General features: G+C 42.5%; 1 protein-coding gene across 11 annotated transcripts in view; it reads right to left on the bottom strand.

The window, feature by feature from the left end:
* ZBTB20 (zinc finger and BTB domain containing 20) overlaps positions 1 to 20,414 on the bottom strand; it is a 626,502-nt gene that overhangs the window by 139,673 nt on the left and 466,415 nt on the right. Inside the window, exon 8 of one of the 11 annotated variants that reach the window (XR_003996516.1) lies at positions 18,147 to 18,200. The exons of 7 other annotated variants lie outside the window; for them this stretch is intronic. The gene's annotated coding sequence lies outside the window, so the exon portion shown is untranslated. Of the gene's footprint in view, positions 1 to 18,146; positions 18,201 to 19,160; positions 19,177 to 20,414 lie in introns of those variants that run through there. 3 more of the 11 variants (XR_003996517.1, XR_003996518.1, XR_003996521.1) reach the window with 3 other exon arrangements.

Below are 20,414 nucleotides of genomic sequence, written 5' to 3' on the forward strand. Positions count from 1 at the left end.
CCACTCCTGTAACAAACCCCTAACCTATGTCTGAGTTACTGAAGTCCTCAAATCGTGGTTTAAAGATCTCAAGGTTCAGAGAATCCTCTAGCAAGTGACCCATGCCCCACACTGCAGAGAAAGGTGAAAAACCTCTAGGGCCTCTGCCAATCTTTCCTGGAGGAAAATTCCTTCCCGACCCCAAATATGGCGATCAGCTAAATCCTGAACATGTGGCCAAGACTCACCAGCCAGACACTCAGGAAAGAATTCTCTGTAGTAACTCAGATCCCACCCCATCGGGCATATTTACCTGCTAATAATCAAAGATCAATTAATTGCCAAAATTAGGCTATCCCATCCCCTCCATAAACTTATCCCAGGAGGGATTTATCTCTATCAGATTTGCAAATGCCATTATTTTGACTTTTACTCTCTTCCTCTTATTTTCTCCATCCATTCATCTCAATATATCTCCTCTGGTTGACCAATACCCAAAATCACATGATCTAAAACTTTCCAAGATGTCTCATTGCACCTCAGCCTGACACCTCTTGGTATGTGAGATATATATGTACTGTACAGTCATAATACAGTATAATGCAATAACAACATTCAGCATTTAAAGTACCGGGTACTTTCAACACATGGATCTCAAAGCAATTAAATGTTATGGACCAGAATTATGATCAGAAGTTTGTTTGCAAAGATGCACAAGTGAAGTTGGTGAAAAAGTGCAAAAAGCATCCTATCCCTCCATCCCTGAGCAGGAGCTGGCCCTAACTGCAGTCTTTGTGCTCCACTGAAGACACAGATTGCTTTTGGTGAGAAATGTTAGCAGCATTAGCTGCTACAAAAGGGGAGAAGAAGAAGAGAGCCATGGCCCATCCCTTCACAATGGTTGGCGGAGCAGGCTGGCCACAGTGCGGAGAACACACCATAGCCTCTGAAGGGGTTGTGTGGCCTTGCTCCCCCTAGGTGCCTGAGACCTCTTGGAGGCATGTGCCTCCCTGAGACGCACTGCCTCCCTGAACCCCCATTCTGATAGTGTGCAATTTCACATCATCCCTGATGTGGGGCTGGGGCTTAAATTAATAATGTAGCTGTAACTGATTAAAGTTTGGGTCTAGTATATGACTGTAAAAATGGCATTGTGGGGATCACATTTACTGTATCTCAGTGACTCCAGATCAAATGGTCTCAAAATATACATTAAGAGATGTTTTCTTCCCCCTAAATATCATGCTGCATACTCATCCTGAGAGTCCAGATTCTGAAATCAAAACATAGGTAACAATTCTTTTGATCATACATAAAGCAGGATGGCATTCTGTACCTGCTCCCAGAGTCATTGGTTTTCCAGAGCTAACAAGAGTAAAGAATGGTGCAGTCTTATCAATAAAGCAGGATGTCTGTGGAGTAAGAAGGTACTGGTTTTGTCAAGACACTTTTCTGAACTTTAAGCCTCATATTCTTGTGAGCAAAGTAATGATTATCACTATCTTACAGATGAGGAGAATGAGGCATGGAGCTGCAAGGTGAAGAGATTGGTTTAACATCAAAGAGGGACTTACTCTATAAACTCTGTTTTCTGAACAGGTGAGAGGACTGACTATTCCCCATTGATCAGCAATCCCAGTATAGCAAAGGTGGATTGGATCTTGGCCACACTGGATATCACCGAGCTCTTGGATTGTCCTCTCACCAACAAGTCGTTCATGTATGGAAACACTTGAACTCCTGATTTGCTTAGGAATGAAGCCACCACTACCATTAATTTTGTAAGAACACCATGGGGGCCGCAGATAGTCCAAATGGCAGGACTGCAAATTGCTAGTGGGATTGGTTGACCATAAATCTGAGGAATTTCCTGTGGCATTGATATATTGTTGTATGAAAATGTGTCCTTTAAGTCAAGGGCACCAGGATCTGGGGATGGGGGTGGGTAATGGATTCCAGAGTGACCATGCAAAAACTTTATGTATTTGTTCAGCTCTCGAAGGTCCAGTATGGAATTAAGAAATAATAAGAATAAAATCCCTTTCCTCTGTGCAGAGGAGGAACTTCCTCTATGGCTCCCAACAGGAGGAGAGATTGTACCTCTTGAAGGAGAACTTTCTCATGAGAGCGGTCCCTGACAAGGGATGGAGAAGGGGGACAAGATAGGGGTAGAAATAAACTGAAGCCTGTATCCTGTTTTCACCATGCTTAAGACCCATTGGTCTGTAGAGACATGGGTCCAAGCACTTAGGAAACGGGATAGCCTGTCAGAAAAAAACAGGGGTAGGGAGAGGCTGGCAAACTGCAATCTGGAAAGATTCCCTTGACAAGAACCTAAAACTAATTCCTTCGTTTTCCCAGTCTGAATGAGCATGCGGTAGATGAAAAAGGAGGCGATGGTAGTCTCCTTCTGTGACCTTCCCCTTTCCTCTTAGATTGGTCCTGGTGGGAAGGTGAAAAGGAAGCATAATGGCAGGACAGTTGTGGATGGAGCTGATTCTTCTTTGTGAAAGGAGTGTAAATAACCAAAGACTTGAGTGTAGCACTAGAGTCTTTAAGACTATGAAGCTTGTCATCAGTCTGCTGTGAAAAAGGAATCGATCTCTCAAAAGAGAGATCCTGAATGGTTTGTTGGACCTCCTGAGGAAGACCTGATAGCTGTAGTGACAAACATCTAGGCATTGTAATGGCCAATACCATGGCTTTGGCACCAGAATCTGCACCATTCAACGCAGCCTGAAGCAAGGTCCTAGCCACCATCTTTCTCTCGTCCACTACTATGATAAATTCTTGTCTTGCCTCCTCTAGCAACTTCTTGGTAAATTTTACAACATTGTCCCAGAGATTACCTAGTAACAAGGCGGTGTGGTTCCAGTGAGCAGCTTTGGTCACTACAAAATTAAATCTGCAAAAATGGAAAAGTCAATCTCCACCAAATATTGATGCCTCAATCAGTGATATGGCTGACCTTGCAGCTAATGAATGGCTGGCATTCTGCAGAAAGGAATTGCCCTAAAAATTCATAGCAATTTGGACTGACTTTTTAGAGGTCTATGATTAAAGGAGATCCTGAAGACAGCGATATTGCTTCTCCTCCCCTTTCTTTATCCTAACCCTCTCTAGTTCCTTTATGTATTACGATGAATCTGGTATTTTGGTATATTTGTTGTATTTGGAAAAATTATAAAAAATTATAAATAATAAAACATTGTGTCCCAGAAGGAGAAATCATAATGTCCTAGCAATGCTTGCTGATTAGAATTCCAGAGTTGTAGTCCAGCTGTCAAAAAAGTTTTTCTGTCAAAAAAAACCCTCAAGCTTCTTTCCATCTTTTGATTTCGCGCAGATGCCTGCTGACCCTAGCATTCTCTTTTGCGTGTAATAATGTTCAGACCCCAGTGAGGGGATCTCTGCTCAGTCCTTTTAGCTGTAGGAGGCAGGGAAGATAGTGTTTGCCACAATACTTTTGTGGGCTCTGATCCAGAGTAGCCTCATTTCTGAGGAGTGGCACTTGAGAAGGCCCACAGATCCCAATATATCAACCAATCTGTGTGAGTTCTTCTGAACTACTTCCACCTGTATATCTAGGAAGGACGCCACCCTCTTTAAGATATCCTAGTGAGCTTTGTAACCATTCAGGTGAGGAAAGGAAACACCAGACATTGCCTTCTCGAATGATGAGAAGGAGGAACCAAAGGCTGGCTGAGGTGGAGCTTCCCTCAATTTCTCCAAAGGGAGATTCACTGAGGCAGAACACCTATGACTGGTATCAAACTCAGTATTGGGAGAAACTTCTTGAAACTCTTGCAATGCAGCTTCATGATGTCTAGTGGAGGATGTAGAAGGAGAGGATAGGATCAGGATCTGGAGACTGGAGGAAACCCTCATAAGTTCCAGTACAGCCATCGAAATGGCACAAGAGACCAATTTCTTTCTGATCATGGCTTCCTACTAGCTGTCCAATGCAGAAGCTCTACTGAATACCAGGGGTGAAAGCCCTGTGGAAGAGAGTGATGGCTAACATGATATGGCTTTTACACATAAGACTGAACGTCCAACTGAGACGACAAACTTGAGTCATCCAACCAGGAAGATGCAATGCTTTTTGGTGCTGGGAGTCTGGAGAAGATGATTTCAGGGAACTCATTGCCAACTTGCCTCTCAGTGTTATCACAGAAGGCGATACTATAGTGTCCAGAGGTGCCCAGGGTAGCGGGATGCAATCCCATGTTCTGAGTGCCCCTAGCCTCTGTTTGCCAGAAGCTGGGAAAGGACGACAGGGGATGGATCACTTGACTATTGTCTATTTTGTTCATTCCCTCTGAAGCACCTGGCATTGGCCACTGTTGGAAGATCTCTGGTAGCCAGCAAATCGATGAAAACATCTGTCAGTACCAGGAAAGATAAGAATATAAGTACGGCCATACTGGGTCAGACCAATGGTCCATCTAACCCAGTATCCTGTCTTCCAACAGTGGCCAATGCCAGGTGCTACAGAGAGAATGAACAGAACAGTCAATAATCAAGTGATCCATCCCTTATCGCTCATTCCCATCTTCTGGCAAACAGAGGCTAGGGACACTCAAGGCATGGAGATGTATCTCAGCCCATCCTGGCTAGTAGCCCACTGATGGACCTATCCTCCATGAACTTGCCCAGTTCTTTTTTGAACCCTGCTATGGTCTTGGCCTTCACAACATTTCTTGGCAGAGTGTCCGACAGGCTGAATGTGCATTGTGTGAAGAAGTCCTTCCTCGTGTTTGTTTTAAACCTGCTGCCTATTAATTTCATTGGGTGACTCTCAGTTCTTGTATTATGTGAAGGAGTAAATAACACCTTCCTATTCACTATCGGCATATTATCTCTCTTTTCCAAGCTGAAAAGTCCCAGTATTTTTAATCTCTCCTTGAACCTCATGGGCGAAGCCAGCACTGAGAGACTCAGCAGATCACACGCCATGGCATATGCCTCAGGTGTTGAAGGCACATGGAGAATCTTTGCAGCAGCTGTTTCTGAATCAAAGACGATGGCATTGCTGAACAGGATAGTGCATCCTTAGAGATTCATCTCATTGGTACTGGTCATTGAAGTCAATGACCCTGCCTAAGGTGCTATCTGTACCAGGGACTGCTTCAGCAAGATTACACTCTACATCCCTCCCAGCTTTTTTCCTGGACTTTGGTGCTGGAGAACTCAATCTTCTGGATGATGGGTCCCTCAATGCAGTCTTCAGGTGCTTCTTCTTCGGTACTGGAGAAGAAGATTGGAGACAGGACTCTGCCATGACAGGAGTAGCACTTGTAATAGAAGTAGAGGTGCTTGGTGCCCTCCCCAAACCGGAATGCTCTGAGGGTGGGAGCAGAGCAGCCTCCATAAGAAGGTGCTTTAGTGTGATCTCCCTATCTTTTTTAGTTTGGGGCTTAAAGTCCCTACAGATTTGGCACCTGTCCATGATGTAAGTTTCTCCTAGGCACTTCCCAAACCTGGAATTAGGGCACTGACCAGCACCTTGCATCCAATGTAGTTTGAAGCTTGGGGACTGAAGTATGCAACAGCACTGGATGTCAATATCCCAAACCAGCGGGAACAGAAGTGTACAGTAAGTACACTAATAAAACAAGAACCCTACTAGCAGAAAACTACAGTAAGACTACAAACTATCAACTGTTAATGCATGCCAACTATACCATCGCACAGCGGCATGAGGCAGCAGAGGGCACATGTGCCACTTGACAGGTACCTCCTAAGGGAAAATCTCCAACACTAGTGCACTGGGCATGAACACACCTGAAATTGAATGGACATGTACAATCATTCAAAGAAGAACAGCTCTTTACTTTCAAACTGAACATATATGATTAGGCAGGGATTCTCAAACTGGGGGTCGCGACACAGGTTATTACACGGAGGGGGTCGTGAGCTGTCAGCCTCCAGCATTTATAACAGTGTTAAATATATAAAAACAGTGTTTTTAATTTAAAAGGGGGGAATCACACTCAGAAGCTTGCAATGTGAAAGGGGTCACCAGTACAAAAGTTTGAGAACCACGATGATAAGGAAATCAGTGAGAGACAATAAATACAGAACTTCACTATGTCATATTTAGAAAGTTGTGTTTTAGAAAAGAATTGTACTTTGAAGCATAGGAAAAGGAGACATAAGATGTGGGTTCTAATCCTGGATCTGCTACTACCTTCCTATATGACCTTTAGCAAGCCCCTTACATCTCTGCACCTCAGTTTTCCTGTTTGTAAGATGTGAATAACAACACTTCAAGCCACAAGGATGTGACAAAGCTTAATTCATTACATTTTTGTGAAGAGCTTCGAGATTCACAGAATGATGCTGTTATGCATGTGCAAATTATCATTTTATTACAGTATCATATTAACAATGCTATAGTTGCAGCAAAGAATCCTGTGGCACTTTATAGACTAACAGACGTTTTGGAGCATGAGCTTTCGTGGGTGAATACCCACTTCCTCAGATGCATGTAGTGGAAATTTCCAGGGGCAGGTATATATATGCAGGCAAGCTAGAGATAATGAGGTAGTTCAGTCAGGGAGGATGAGGCCCTGTTCTAGCAGTTGAGGTGTGAAAACCAAGGGAGGAGAAACTAGTTTTGTAGTTGGCAAGCCATTCACAGTCTTTGTTTAGTCCTGCGCTGATGGTGTCAAATATGCAGATGAACTGAAGCTCAGCAGTTTCTCTTTGAAGTCTGGTCCTGAAGTTTTTTTGCTGCGGGATGGCCACCTTAAGGTCTGCTATAGTGTGGCCAGGGAGGTTGAAGTGTTCTCCTACAGGTTTTTGTATATTGCCATTCCTAATATCTGATTTATGTCCGTTTATCCTTAGCCATTCCTAATATCTGATTTGTGTCCGTTTATCCTTTTCTGTAGCGACTGTCCAGTTTGGCCAATGTACATAGCAGAGGGGCATTGCTGGCATATGATGGCATACATTACATTGGTGGAAGTGCAGGTGAATGAACCGGCGATGGTGTGGCTGATCTGGTTAGGTCCTGTGATGGTGTCGCTGGTGTAGATGTGTGGGCAGAGTTGGCATCGAGGTTTGTTGCATGGATTGGTTCCTGAGCTAGAGTTACTATGGTGCGGTGTGCAGTTGCTGGTGAGAATATGTTTCAGGTTGGCAGGTTGCCTGTGGGCGAGGACTGGCCTGCCACCAAGGCCTGTGAAAGTGTGGGATCATTGTCCAGGATGGGCTGTAGATCTCTGATGATGCGTTGGAGGGGTTTTAGCTGGGGACTGTATGTGATGGCCAATGGAGTCCTGTTGGTTTCTTTCTTGGGTTTGTCTTGCAGTAGGAGGCTTCTGGGTACATGTCTGGCTCTATTGATCTGTTTCCTTATTTCCTCTTGCGGGTATTGTAGTTTTGAGAATGCTTGATGGAGATTTTGTAGGTGTTGGTCTCTGTCTGAGGGGTTAGACCAGATGTTAATTGTACCTCAGTGCTTGGCTGTAGACAATGGATATCGTGTGATGTGCTTGGGATGGAAGCTGGAGGCATGAAGGTAGGCATAGCGGTTGGTAGGTTTTCGGTATAGGGTGGTGTTAATGTGACCATCGCTTATTTGCGCCATGGTGTCTAGGAAGTGGATCTCCCATGTAGATTGGTCCAGGCTGAGGTTGATGGTGGGGTGGAAGCTGTTGAAATCGTGGTGGAATTGTTTCAGAGCCCGCTTCCCATGGGTCCAGATGATTAAGATGTCATCAATGTAGCGTAGGTAGAGAAGGGGCATGAGTGGACGAGAGCCGAGGAAGCGTTGTTCCAGGTCGGCCATAAAATATTGGCATATTGTGGGGCCATGTGGGTGCCCATAGCGGTGCCACTGGTCTGGAGATATATATTGTCGTCAAATTTGAAATAGTTGTGTGTGAGGATAAAGGCACAGAGCTCAGCAGCCAGTTGTGCTGTGTCATCATCAGGGATACTGTTCCTGACAGCTTGTATTCCATCTGTGTGTGGGATGTTCGTGTAGAGAGCCTCTACGTCCATGGTGGCTAGGATGGTGTTTTCTGGAAGGTCACCAATGCATTGTAGTTTCTTCAGGAAATCAGTGGTGTCACGGAGATAGCTGGGAGTGCTGATGGCATAGGGTCTGAGTAGAGAGTCCACATATCCAGACAGTCCTTCAGTGAGAGTGCCAATGCCCGAGATGATGGGGCATCCAGGATTTCTGGGTTTGTGGATCTTGGTTAGTAGATAGAATAACCCTGGTTGGGGCTCTAATGGTATGTTGATTTGTTCCGGTGTTAGTGTAGGAAGTGTCTTGAGTAGATGTTGCAGTTTCTTAGTGTATTCCTCAGTGGGATATGAGGGAAGTGGCCTGTAGAATTTGGTGTTGGAGAGTTGTCTGGCGGCCTCCATTTGGTAGTCAAACCTGTTCATGATGACAACAGCATCTCCTTTATCAGCCTCTTTGATGATAATGTCAGGGCGGTTTCTGAGGCTGTGGATGGCATTGCGTTCTGCACGACTTAGGTTATGAGGGTCGAAATGACAGTCTGGACCTATACATTGAATGCTTCCGCCGACGTGCACAGGCAGAAATTGTGGAAAAACAACATCGCCTGCCTCATAACCTAAGTCGTGAAGAATGCAATGCCATGTACACCAGCGACACCATCACAGGACCTAACCAGATCAGCCATACCATCACCGGTTCATTCACCTGCATGTCCACCAATGTAATATATGCCATCATATGCCAGCAATGCCCCTCTGCTATGTTCATCGGCCAAACTGAACAGTCGCTACGGAGGAATGGCAATATACAAAAACCTGTAGGAGAACACTTCAATCTCCCTGGCCACACTATAGCAGACCTTAAGGTGGCCATCCCGCAGCAAAAAAACTTCAGGACCAGACTTCAAAGAGAAACTGCTGAGCTTCAGTTCATCTGCAAATTTGACACCACCAGCTCAGGACTAAACAGACTGTGAATGGCTTGCCAACTACAAAACTAGTTTCTCCTCCCTTGGTTTTCACACCTCAACTGCTAGAACAGGGCCTCATCCTCCCGGATTGAACTAACCTCATTATCTCTAGTTTGCCTGCATATATATACCTGCCCCCGGAAATTTCCACTACATGCATCTGAGGAAGTGGGTATTCACCCACGAAAGCTCATGCTCCAAAACGTCTGTTAGTCTATAAGGTGCCACAGGATTCTTTGCTGCTTTTACAGATCCAGAGTAACATGGCTACCCCTCTGATACTGAATGCTATAGTTGAAGTTGAGATGAGACTGTTGTGCTAAATCCCTTCCATTATTTGCTTGTGCCACTCCAAAACAGTTACCTTTTGGTCAGACACTTGTCATGTCTTGCCTCTATCCAAAAGTGACACTTTTAGGAAAGGTTCACAAAAATCCAGTTAGCCATTTTTTAGTTATCCTATTGTGTAAAAAATAGTTTCCTGCTGTTAATTTTTCCATAAGCTTTCCGCCTTTAAACATGCTTGTATAATTAAAATATGGCTTTGTTTTAAAACATCAAACTTGACATGTACATAGTCCTGAAAGAGAAGTAGCAACTTTGCCATGTTTGAAATCATTTGGTTTTGAAATAACAAAGTTATTACCATTTTAGAATAGCTAAGTGAGTATTTACTGCCTTAAAGATTCCAATATGCTCTTTGTTATGATTTTCAGATTGTAGCCATTAGTGAATCTACTGAATTGTGTGAAGGATAAGGGTAGAGGTGTGAAATTAGACTTGCAGGCTATTTACTCCAGAGGGAATTCTGTGTCACTGTGCAAGTGCAGAATCAACGTCCCCGCAGATCCCTCCCCCAGAATAATTTATACTGACGGGGAGGTGAAGGCAAGCTGCAATTACACCTTTCACTCACTAGAGGCTGATGTGGCGCCAGAAGACAGGCCACCGGCTTAAAAGGCAGAGCAGGCAGCCGCGGGGAGGGCGGGAGCAGAAGCTGTCTTCCTCACAGTGCCCTGCCCACGAGGCCAGGTGAGGAGGCATGAGATGAGGGGGGATGGAAAGAGTGGGGCACACGGGGCTGCTGGTGGGGGAGGGGTCACACAGACTGGGGTTCAAAATGGATAGTGGAGTGGACAGACTGCGATGAAGGCACAGGAGCTAGAGGGTGACAACACTGAGCCAAGAGCTGAATGGGAGACGGGGTTCAAGGCCACGTAGGACAGGGGTTGGCTGAGTGGGGGTTCTGTATTCATGTGCCTAAGAAGGAACCTATTTGTAAAAAAAACCCCAACATTTCCAGAATCTTTTTTGTTGTCTGTATTGTTACAGATATACTTGCTCACCAGTATTTTGAAATAAACTACCAAAATAATTGAAAATGGAGTGATTATATTGTGTTATTTTGACAAATAAAATATGCAGAATTTTTCACAATTTTAAAATATGGTGTGCAGAATTTTTAATTTTTTGGCACAAAATTCCCCCAGGAAATTGAATGATCACACGGAAACCTTATATTGCCTCTAAACAGGGGCGGCTCTAGACAGTTCGCTGCCCCAAGCAGGGCGGCATGCCACGGGAGGCGCTCTGCCGGTTGCCGGGAGGGCGGCAGGCGGCTCTGGTGGACCTCCTGCAGGCATGCCTGCAGAGTGTCTGCTGGTCCCGCGGTCCGCTGGTCCCACGGCTTTGGTGGACCTCCTGCAGGCACGCCTCCGGCGACTGACAGAGCGTCCCCTGTGGCATGCTGCCCCAAGCACGCGCTTGGTGTGCTGGGGCCTGGAGCCGCCCCTGCCTCTAAAGACCTTGGAACTGTTACTTAGGTGAGCAATCAATAGCACCACCCTTTCTCCTGAAACAAAACCCCTCTAAAATTTTTCAGTGTGTCATCTCTGAAAGAGTTTATAACATTTTAAAACTAGCAGATAAAAATCCAATAATGATAAGTACATTCTTTGAGTGCATGCTGGGATGCATACATTATTGAAATAAGAAGTTGCAACTAAAAGGCCAGTGGCTCAGGGCATGAAAAGAAATGGCCTAGTGATCTGGATAACCCTGATGTCTGAAAACTGAGCAAGCTTATTATTTGGCTGGAGATGATCTGAAAATATCAGGTATTCTAGGTTTCATGCTATTCTGTGATTGTAATGGCATCTCTTGAAGATTTTGAGACTCAGTTTCCATTGTCATTTACATCTTTGCATGGTGGGTGTAAAACAGTGCCAGATCAGACTAGTGGCATTTTGTATTTACTTTATACAGTCATGCATGACAAAGCGAAGTGCCAGCCAGGTGAGAATCAGCGCTTTAATAACACTGGTCTACAATTTTTGAGAAGTCATCTGCTTCAGAGATAAAATGTGATATTTATTATGTATTTTGATGTGCTGAATTCAAATATGACAATTAAAACAACTGATTGGCTACTGTTTCTAAGATATTTAAGTTTTTACATTTTATGTCTATGTATATTGTGTAGATAGTAGAGTTTTAATCATAAATTGTAAACTTAGGTCTTTTCATGTGTTTATGGTTGCTTTACATGATAATATTTTACCTGTCCTGTTTATGTAACACTTTAAAAATCAGCAAAAGGGTTCTATAAATAAAATGTATTATGAAACAAAAGGCAAAAAACTATTATGTACTAGTCCTATTCAATTCAGTGTCTACTCGGCACTTCTTGGCGTGTCTCTTGTATTCATTAAATGGAGCATCTCTTGTCACTGTCCAGCAATAGTCTGCAAGCATTGATGGGCTCCATTTGCCCTGATAGCCTGCCAGGAGATTCCACTACTGTAGACTGGAGCCCAACAGCTCTGCCTTACTCTTGGGTAGTTTCAAATCCTTGACAAGGTCATTCAGTTCACCTTGTGTTAGGAGGTGTGGTTCAGAGGAGGAGGAGGATGGGAGAAAATGTGGGTCCTGTGACGTTGATGGTTCAGGACCAGAAGTTTCATCCTCTTCCTCATCTGACTCAAGTGAGAATGATTCTGGTGCATCAGGAACCTGCAGTCCTTCTCCGTGGGGTACAGGACATATAGCTGATGGAATGTTTGGATAATGCACAGTCCACTTTTTCTTCTTTGACACACCTTTCCCAACTGGAGGCACCATGCGGAAGTAACAATTGCTGGTATGATCTGTTGGCTCTCTCCAAATCATTGGCACTGCAAAAGGCATAGATTTCCTTGTCCTGTTCAACCACTGGCCAAGATTTGTTGCACAAGTGTTGCAGCATATGTATGGGGCCCACCTCTTGTCCTGATCTCCAATTTTGCAGCCAAAATAAAGGTGACAGGCTCTCTTAACCATAGTGGTTATACTGCGCTTTTGTGATGCAAAAGTCACTTCAGCACAAACATAGCAGAAGTTATCTGCACTGTTCACACAAGTACGAGACATCTCTGCTCACTTTGGCTAAACAGAAATGTGTCCCTTTGTAAAATCAAACACTGACAAATAAGAGAGCACCACACTGTATGATTTCTAGAGGTGATATAGGGCAATTTGTTCTGCAGAGTGATGTAAGCTTCGTTATGATTGCATCATCCATGACTTCTAGGAATAACATGATGCAATTCATATCATGTATGATGCAAGACCAGCTTCAGATTGCATCATTCATTGTTTTGCCTAAAAAGCAAGTACAGTCCAAACCCAGTCATAGATTTATTCATAGACCCAGTCAAAGATGTATTTTAGTCATTTCTGTTTTAAATTGAGATCCCTTCCCTTTATAATTCACTTATCCTCCGCCATTCCCAAGTCAAGGGTCGTATATACTGACCCAATGGCATATCTTGAAAACTAGAGCCAATCAACAATTTTAAGCATCATTTTCGTTCTCAGTGACCCAGAATTAGTAAAGTTGGACTACATTTATTTCAGAAGCATTTTCGCTGTAGAGCAGTCTAATTAATTTAATGTGAAATGTTTTAGATTTTGATTTCTTACCTCATGGACTAACTTGTGGTTATGGTGTGGTACCACTGTGATGGTATATTAGTAATACCTAAAACAGATTAGACTGGATTTGATAGATGAAGTGGGTTTGATTCCTGATCCTGTTTTCTCACTCCTACAATATAAGGGCACATGTATGATACACAATGTGGGAAAAATTGCAGCTTTTCAGCCACTTAACAATCTGAGGGTCTCAGCTGGAATTCCTCCTTCAGGCGGAGGTAACTCTTCCAAGGGTGAATGGCAGCTGCAACACTTGTGCAAGAATGCAACACATGCTGCTCTCTGGCCTTGTCTACACTACCGCAGTAAATCGATCTAAATTACACTACTTCAGTTACATGAATAATGTAACTGAAATCAATGAAACTAGATCCACCATGCTGTGTCGACAGGAGACACTCTCCCGCTGACTAACTTTACTCTTCTCAGGGAGCTGGAGTCCACAGGAGAGCGCTTTGCCATTGATTTAGCAGGTTTTCACCAGACCTGCTAAATCGACACAGCTGCATCAATTGCACTAGTGCTGCTCTAGCTGTAAGTATAGACAAGCCCTAGGTGTGGGGTTGAGCTCTACTAATCTGTGCATACAGCTGCTCCCTACCCACCTCAAGGAGAGTAGTGGCGTTGGTGACGCTAGACCCTTACAGTCCCTGTCCTTTCTGAGCCTGATTCTTCTTTTGTTTAAGTGAAAATCATGAGAAATCGCTGATGTCAATGGAATTACAAAAGGTGTTTGAGACGAGAATCTGGCCCATCTGGGCAAAAGGTGTGCAGTTATGCCTGGCTGTTGCACAGGGGCAAATATATGTGTGTAAGAGAGAGAGTAAGAGAGACTCTTGATGCCCTCTCTCCCATTTGTGCTGTCACACAGGATTGGCACAATCTGTCCCTGTATGTACATCAGTGTTTTGGCTTTATATATTCATTAGATTACGAAGTTTTGTATGTGTGTTCTGAACAGCGCTAAACACATTATTGGTGCTTAGCAAAGAAATAATCTCCACAATATGATTACAGATAAAACAACAATTCCTTCCCACCTTACCGTCTTTTCTAAAAGTAGTATGTCACATTGCCCAGCACACAGCATGTGATCAGGTAGTGAAAGACCTCATGGAAATGAACACAGTTTACAGGGGCAGAGGTAAGGTTGCTGTGGGAACCTTAACTCTGAATTTCCTGAGTTTAGTGAGATTAAAATCTCAATCTCCACATTATATCAGCATTATTTTTGTGTGTGCACATATCACGTGGTCTAAGCCAGTGCATTGTTTCTAAATGCAAAGGTACATTTGTGTTTGTGAAAGGGCATCTTTTCACATTTTGGCAACTATGAGCCACTTAAATTAATTCTGATTGACAGTGTCAGATTTTTAGCCCCACCAACATAATAAAATCAAGTTTAAAAAACACTGAGAAAACAAACCAACCATCCAATCCTATCGTACATTATGTGCTCTGCAGTTCTGAGCCTCAGTAACAAGACAAAAGGAGACTGAGACTTTGTCTTTCTCTAGCTGTTAATAATCAAGAGAAGATCTGCAGACAAGCTCTTTGAGGGCTCTGTCTGTCTCGGCCAGGTAGATGCTGCAATACACAAAGGACTTCACACAGGGAGAAAGAAAGAGTGTTCATGGACAATGATGCAGCTTTCTTAATTAAGATTTTCATTACTGATACATACATTAAGGGTTTGCAGATGCAAGTGCCCAAGCACACTCATGTTCAGGTAGATGTCTCCGATTCTATCGTAAGGCACTAGGCGCACTTTTGCAAAATCATCAGGAACGTTCACCAGCTAAGGCTCAAAATCTGCTCACCTGCCCTTTGCCACGAAGACAATGAAAAATAACAAATGATATTTCACTTGCCTATCAAAACAAAATTAACCCTCCCTAGGTGAGCGAACAAATGGAATTTTGCAAGACTGGATATTGAAACAGATTCTGATCTCACTTACACCTGTTTTATGTTGGAATAACATCAGGGGCTTCAGTAGAATTATTCCTGATTTACACTGGAGCAATGTCAGTAAAATCTGAAACCATGACTGTTAAATGTACCCTCTTGTAAATGCTGAAGTGTGTGAAATGTACCAGATATCCTACTGCTAGCGACACACAGGTTCCATAAAAGCGAGATGTTGTGATGCATCCTTATACAAAAGCAAAAGAAGAAATCTTATAGTGCAGCTACAGTCCCTACATTATACCAGATATCTGAAAGCTGATCGTGCTCTTGCAGTAGTTTTCTTTGTAGTTACATTAATCATCTTGTTTTGTGTGTAGACAGGGGAGGTGTATAAAGAGGTGCAGTTGGAATTTGAACCCAGATCCATATTCAAATTTTACAAATGGCCTCCAACTTTACAAGTGACTGAAAGAACTATGGACATGAACTGTATGTTGTTTGAAATCTGTATCTGATTTCTATTTTGTGGGTTTGGCCTACTCTAGCATGGGAGGTTTTGCTCAAAGAATCAAGCTGTCTATCATCTGCTTAACAAGTCAAAAATTGAAAAATAGGAATCACAGGGCTGACATTGTTGATGCCATAAGAGATAGGAATCAGCTTGTTGAGATGGGTCAAAACCAGACATGCATGTGTCCTGTGAGTACCACCAGAAAAAATTGCCATTGGGTTGTACTCAGAAAATTTGGTGTTGCTTGGTGGGCACTCTAATGATTTGAAAAGTATTCCCTGAGTATGAACTAAGTGCACACATGAGGGAGAAAAAAAGAGAAAGAGAAGAAAGTGGAAGTGAATAGGAAACTGCGGAGAAGAAAACATTGTTTCTTCATATGCTGTGGATCTTTCATCTCTAAGATTCCTATTCCCAGCTCTAAATAAAGCAACTGTCACGAAGCGTGGTTTGCAAATGGATCATCAGTGACACCCATACAGATGTGTGCATCTGTTTGATTGTATATAGGCAGCCGGAAGGCAGATGGATTTTTCTTTTTAAAGCAAGAGGGGTAGAGAGGAAAAGGAAATTGCCGAAACACTCTTAAGAAGTAATTTTTAAACACAGTACCTTATGTAGGACACCCAGAATAAATTTGGAGGCTCTGTCTGGCACTTAGGTCTTTGAGTGGGTATGTGTACAAGGGCCAGGTTGAACACCCAGATGTGAGATCTGAAGCTCTGGTAAAGCAGTTATATCTGCAAATTGGGATTTTCATGGTAACTAGAACTCAGTGTTATTTGTCTTTACTGTTTTGCATCATGTCTACAGTACAAATTATACAGAGAGAGGTATACAATATGAAATTAGTCAGCACTGACTGCACTAAGCAGGGTTTTTTGGTCTGTAAAAATGTAACAGCAGCACTACCAATGTACTCAAGATGGTAGTGTGGAATCTACTTGTGTGACGGTTGACAATATAGGTAGAGAACAACAACAGGCATGCCAGATCTAAGATAAATTTCCCACTACAGTGAAAGCACTACCCTGAAAACTACAACATGGCCTGCAGTCAAACCACCTGGCATTATGATCCCATCAAGCTCTAACAAACGAGGCTTAATATTTGGATGGAAAATCTCTAGGTTGCTGCAAGCAGCGCTGCCAGTGATTCAGCAAGTGGCCTTCTTCCGTCTGAGTCTAGAAAAGAATGCACCGGTGTGGTATAAAGGAGGACTGAGAAATCAGATTTTTTCTCTCTCTCTTCTCCCTCCCTCTATCTCTTTCTTTGCTTCCTTCTTTGGTTCCTTCCTAAATTTAAAATCTTTACTCACCCTGAATTTTCCAGATTCAGATCCAGATTTTGCAGCTGTAGCCTGTTATGTTTCTGTGCACCCTATAATCCAAATACCTTTAATAAATTCAATTACATTACTTGGATGAGAGAAAACATACAACATCATCTATCAGAGGGTAGCCGTGTTAGTCTGGATCTGTAAAAGCAGCAAAGAATCCTGTGGCACCTTATAGACTAACAGACGTTTTGGAGCATGAGCTTTCGTGGGTGAATACCCACTTCCTCAGATGCATAACATCATCTATGGAGCACCATCGGAGGGCTCCTTATCTTAAGTTGCTGTCCAGGCCACTCCTTAGGTTCAGTCTCGTTCAAGTTGAACAGATCTAGTTTTGGGCTCCACAACCTGGGGTTTCAGAGGAACAGTGATAGTCATCACAGTCTATAAAACTACATACACTGAAGAGTCTGTCTCTACTTTTCAGCCTTACATTAACTTCTAGTTAGCATTTGCCATTATCAATCATTAAACAGTTTGAAAATTCACACTTGAACTAACTATATAGCCAAAACCCGAGAGCATACATTGGTTCCCTCTTTTGAGTGGATTTCTATAAGGACTTCCTGGATAGATTATCAGAATCTAGTCTTACTAAGTTGCAATAGGTAGAAAATCAAGAGGTTCATCTTATTTTTTTCACAACACTCAGTTTTCTCATGTAATCCTGTTGCTTAAGTGCCTTCAGTGGTTACATCTTATGGTGGAGAATTCAATTTAAGGTCATGACACTTGTGTTTATGGCCCTTCATTTCTGGAGTGCCTTCTTAGTCATATGATGTGATTTCTGTACACACACCAGTATAAAACCTCTACTCCGTTTCTAATTTGTTGCTTGTCTCACCATTTCTTCTCTTTGCAAATGCCAAGTTAAGAAAGTCTGCCCATGTGCTCCCTTTTCAGAGCATTATTTTTCAGAAGATATTCAGTAACTGGGAAAGGTACTCCTCATTTTCTATCCCAAAATGTTGTGTAGTATTACCATCCACCTTAAGCAGATGCTCCACTTCCCCTCCAAAGAGCTGAATTGCAGAGGTGGATGGAGTGATTCTCATGGATAGTATGGATAGTTTGTATATCAGTTTATTAAGCAACCTGGGATACTTCAGAAAGAAAATTGCTAGATACTGTAAGATTTATTATACTATAGCCCTTTTGTCATGCAAATGCTCTTTCACTGATTCACAGTCAAGGAGAGTTGGCCTAGATGGTCATATCCTCCTGTCAGATGCTGGGAAAAGTGCTTGTGTATTTAAATGCTCAACAACTCTGATAAACAGAAAGATGCTTTCCAGCAGTTTTTTAATGTTGTGACCATTGCTACAGTTTTTGTTGGCTGTTACTGGTGCATTTGGTCTGCCTCATATTTCCTGAATTTGCTGAAAGTTAGTCTGTCACTAAATACACTGATTATTAACCTGTAAATCACCCTATTCAGGAATTCTATGCATTAAACTATATCTAATAATCCTTGGCACTTCCATGTTCACAGGACTCCAGATATTCTGATGATTGTTACAGCAGATGTTTCCTGTTAGGAAATCAATAGGGAAGAATGCTTATGGGAGAAAAAAGATCCACTGAAAGATATTATCTTGAAGAATGTCAGTCCTCTCAGCCATAAATAATTATGCCTTTACACATAAATCAGGCCTCAAATGAAATTAATAAGCAGCAGGTTTAAAACAAACAAAAGGAAGTATTTCTTCATATAACGCACAGTCAACCTGTGGAAGTCTTTTCCAGAGGATTGTTGTGAAGGCCAAGGTTATAACAGGGTTCAAAAAAGAACTAGATAAATTCATGGAGGATATGTCCAGCAATGGCTATTAGCCAGGAGGGGCAGGGATGGTGTTCCCAGTCTCTGTTTGCCAGAAGCCGGGAATGAGCGACAGGGAATGGATCACTTGATGATTGCCTGTTCACTTCCTCTGGGTCACCTGGCATTGGCCACTTTGGTCTGACCCAGTATGGCCATTCTTATGTTCTTAAACTAAGAATTCACAGATATTAAAGGAAATTCTATCGGAATATAAGAAATGACATCAGAACATATGGTTCTGGCAAGGGATTTCTGGCAAAGAAGGATCTCTTTGTCTAAAAACCCTATATAATGACAGAAGTTGTGGAATTTAGTTGGAGAATGAAACTGCGCATCTTACCAGTCGCAATGAGGAAGAGACGCAGAGCCAGTTCTTTACCTTACATCACGGGTGGTAATGTATCTATTCTTTCTGTATTCTGTATAGTGCCAAATTAATTTCTGATTGATAATCTTTGATTAAATAATTCACACTGATCCTGTTTTTTGACAATCTCGAATAATCATTAATTCCAGACATGCAACAGTGAGGACTTCTGTTCTCATGTCAAGAAAGATTGGGTGACCCTTGTGAGAGGCAATGTGGACTAGGAACCAGTAACTCCTGATTTTTAGTGCTGTCTCTATCATTTACTTCCTGTGTTGCACCGAGCAAGTCACTTATGCTATGCCTCAGTTTCCTCACCTGTAAAATGGGGATAATGATACTAACAAACTTCACAGGAGTGTTGAGAGTAATAGTTAGCTGACATTTGTACAACACTCTATGCTACAGCATGCTGACTATAGGATAATTAATTGATGAGCAAGTTCCAGCAGCATGGAACACACATATGGATATCAGAGACTATTTTAGTATCATCTGTCTGATATAATGAATAGTCATGCTTAGACACTGACAACTAGCAGTCTGGAACACTGCCAATTGTGTTTTGACACACATATCATTGACCATCTGACTGATGATTCTCATATCTATGATGAGGTCAACAGATTGCCCCTCAGCTTCCTTTAGGTCATCATTCCTCTACTAGAGAGGACTTCATGAAGCTGTGGAATAAATGGCTTTTTCAGAGCAGGACATGCAAAAAGATATATAGGCCATTAACACCTTTCAGCATAACAACACCCCATCTCAGCTCTGCCCATTGTACCAACAGAACTGAAATGTCTACACCATGAATAATTTAGCTTCAAGAAAGAAAGAAAGAAAGAAAGAGAAAGAAAGAAAGAAAGAAAGAAAGAAAGAAAGAATTTAACAAATTAAAAATTATACAGGCTTACAAACTTATATATGTCCCTGAAATAAAGAGAGATGAGAGGGTGTTACGGGGAGGGGAATGAAAGGAACCTCAGTGTGTGCAACAAACTCCGCTTACAGACACAACAAAGTGTGCGACACCAGTGTTGCAGATTAGGAAACTGAGGCTGAGAGAAGAGAAATGACTTGCTTACCATCACTTGGTAAGTCATTGACAGAGTGGGATTTGAAGCACAGAGCTAGTTTATATAACAGAACTATAACAATTATGAAATGGTGAACTAAAATAAATGCTGATGCCATGTAGTCCCAAGTTGGTTTCCATGAATGGCTGCTGATGCAGAAAGGATTAACATAAATGTTCACATGTGAAGCCTTTGGGCATCATTCATACTTTCTATCGATACTCTGAAGTTCTGCAGTGAGAATAACAGGATTTGTTAGGGGCCATTATGAACCAGCCCTGTTGGACAAATACATGATGGCAAAGGGCTGGTGGGACTTTCATCAATTTCCTTACTCGGTCAAATAAATGTCACATTAGACGCAAGCCAAACTTCATTTTTTAAGGCCTCTGCACCCCTTGATGTACAAGCCTGGCACTGCCACTAATATAAAGAGGAGCTCTACCGATATGCATAGACTCCTACCTATATGTAGCA

Source organism: Gopherus evgoodei, chromosome 1 (genome assembly GCF_007399415.2).
Source record: "Gopherus evgoodei ecotype Sinaloan lineage chromosome 1, rGopEvg1_v1.p, whole genome shotgun sequence".
In the NCBI taxonomy this organism is placed as follows: Eukaryota; Metazoa; Chordata; order Testudines; family Testudinidae; genus Gopherus; species Gopherus evgoodei.